This window comes from Octopus bimaculoides, chromosome 5 (assembly GCF_001194135.2).
Source record: "Octopus bimaculoides isolate UCB-OBI-ISO-001 chromosome 5, ASM119413v2, whole genome shotgun sequence".
In the NCBI taxonomy this organism is placed as follows: domain Eukaryota; kingdom Metazoa; phylum Mollusca; class Cephalopoda; order Octopoda; family Octopodidae; genus Octopus; species Octopus bimaculoides.
Genome location: NC_068985.1, coordinates 55,314,214 through 55,316,565, shown reverse-complemented (window position 1 = coordinate 55,316,565; position 2,352 = coordinate 55,314,214).

The following is a 2,352-nucleotide window of genomic DNA, read 5'->3' as shown; positions in this document are numbered from 1 at the left end:
ATGATACAGACGGGAAACATCGCCGTGGTAATACCGCCAACGTGTTGAACCTTGGTAGTGTGCGACCAACTGAGGCAATTAGTGTTTTTTACCTTTTTTCTTCCCTTTGTTTTTCTTTTCTTGTTTCACTCATCCCATTTTTTTGTCCCGGTTTTGGATTAATATTATTAATGTGGTTTTGTATTAAATATGTATCATGCATATGTGTTATATTCTAATAAAATATATATTTATTAGATGCTTGCAATTGAAAAGAAAAAGAAATCAAAACATCAGTTTTATATACGTTTTTTATTAATAATCAGTAGAATTCATAGAGTGACTTAAGGACCAAGAGTTTCGTGCGTTTGTACTTATTACACTTATCACCAGTTTCATAAGTGCCAACTAACGAAACTCTCGGCTCTTGAGTCTCCCTGTAACTTCTGCCAACTCTGTAACATTCCTCCAGTCCGTTACAGAATTATTCATTTACAGCTCAGTGGACTTGAGCAACGTGAAATGATATGTATTGCTCAAAAACAATGCACATTGGTCAGGGAATTGAAACCACGATCTCGCAATTGTGAGTGCAACACCAGCCACTTGGCTACACTCCTTCACACACACACATATACACGTATATATATAGATATATATTATACCAGGTGCAAGGGCCCAGGAACAGGGGGTGCACCTGCACCCCCTAGAATTTTCAGGGGGTGCAAGATCAAAATTTGCACCCCCTACATAATCTTACCAGTTTCAGAAAAAAAGTGTCGGCACTATCATGCTATTAGCTGTCCGAACTTTCGAGTGATAGATAGATAGAGAGAGAGACAGACAGACATATAGCTCGCTCCGGCCAGTCATGGTATTAGCTGTCAGTAGCCAAAGAATCGACAGGCCAGCAACAGGCAGACAGACAGATACTTCACTAGCAGGCAGTGAGCACTTTCACTTCTGACAGCTAATAGCATGATAGTGCCTTTATATTTACCCACTTCTCTACCTGTAAAGTAAGCTCTCCTCCGGTTATATGGTTTTACCGTATATTATCATATACATATATATATATGTGTGTGTGTGTGTGTGCGTATGTGTGTATGTATATATATATAGTGAGAGAGAGAGAGGTAGGTAGGTACATATGCAAGCACACATACACGCACGCATATATATATACGAATGTATGTATTTGTGTCTGAATGTCACCCCACCATCGCCTGATAACTAATGTTGATGCGATTATGCCCCCGTAACTTGGCGGTTCGAAAAAAGAGGTGATAGAATTAATACGAGGCTTCCAAAGAATAATTCCTGGCGTTGATTTGTTCAAATAAAAGACGGTGCTCTAGTATAGCCTATCGTTTTTTGAAGCATATTGGATGGGACGTCATGTTGCTAGTTTTGCCAATAAAAACACAAGCACTATTTATTTGATGTTCACTATTTGTTTTTCAGGTTTTTGTTCGACCAGAGTTCTTTTGTTACAATTCAGTGGCCTTATACGTGGTTCTATACTTATTTTTTCTTTCTTGTGTCTGCCCTTTTTAATCATCTGCCATGTTGTATTCAACAGAAATTCAAAATCTTATGGGAAACTTCGTAAATCTTGTAAGGGAACTTGCTGAAGAATACAGTGCAGAAGTAAGTCAGTGGTTTAAGCGTCAGGACAATTTCCTCTCTGATACAACTCAAAATGAAATTTTAGAGGCATATGCTCATAACATTTTACATGAGATCAAAATAAAAGTAGAAAATTCCAGATTTATTGGCATTATATGTGATGGTACCACTAATTGCTCTGGCATGGAACAAGTATCAATCACTGTCCGGTACGTTTCTGAAGACCTGAATGTCAATGAGGATTTTCTAGGTTTTTATAATCCCCCTGACTGCTCTTCGAATACACTGACTAAGATTTTTCTAGATATTTTTTGTCGCCTAAACATTTCACTTGACTCAAAGCTATGCTGTTTTTCATTTGATGGTGCAAGTACCATGAGTGGAAAACATTTCAGATGTACAAATGCGATTGAAAAATTTGTTCCCAGGTACATATTTTGTACACTGTGGAAACCACTCTCCAGACCTTGTCCTCCAAGAAGTTAGTTCTAAGTTTACTTTTGTAGCTGATGCACTGAACTTTGTTCATCAACATGCCATTTTTGTAAAAGTCACCAAAAAGAAAAGCACAATGGACAAATCTTTGTGGTGAGAATGTCATCATGTTGCAAGCAGTGTGTCCAACTCGGTGGTGCATTAGAGCAACAGCACTGAAATGAGCAGAAAACAATTATAAGAATATTCAAAATTTTTTGCTTGACCTTCTTAATGACTCATCGTTAAGAGCAACAACAAAGGCTACTG